General features: G+C 36.0%; 1 protein-coding gene across 1 annotated transcript in view; it reads right to left on the bottom strand.

Moving 5' to 3' along the window:
- Nucleotides 1–242, bottom strand: part of LOC119594887 — a 100,253-nt gene that overhangs the window by 98,093 nt on the left and 1,918 nt on the right. The window lies entirely within an intron of this gene.

Here is a 242-nt window from a genome sequence, read left to right as displayed (position 1 = left end):
AACAGCCGATGGAGTAAATTAGTTGATACTTATCTTCTCATCTAATTATTTCTATCTCAACCTCATTTCCCTAATGATTATTTGCTTGCCTTATCACATCGACATATCTATCGGTCATGCAATCGACCTTTCAATCTATTTACACAGATTTCGTTTCTGTTTACTTGGCTGTCGACGTGTATAATCGAGAATTTGTTTTCGGTCTATTTAATCTTATCATGTTGAGTGTCATTCGTCTCCCG

Source organism: Penaeus monodon, chromosome 34, assembly GCF_015228065.2.
Source record: "Penaeus monodon isolate SGIC_2016 chromosome 34, NSTDA_Pmon_1, whole genome shotgun sequence".
Lineage (NCBI taxonomy): Eukaryota > Metazoa > Arthropoda > Malacostraca > Decapoda > Penaeidae > Penaeus > Penaeus monodon.
Note: the sequence above shows the minus strand (reverse complement) of the source record. Positions and strands in the feature narration are given on the sequence as shown.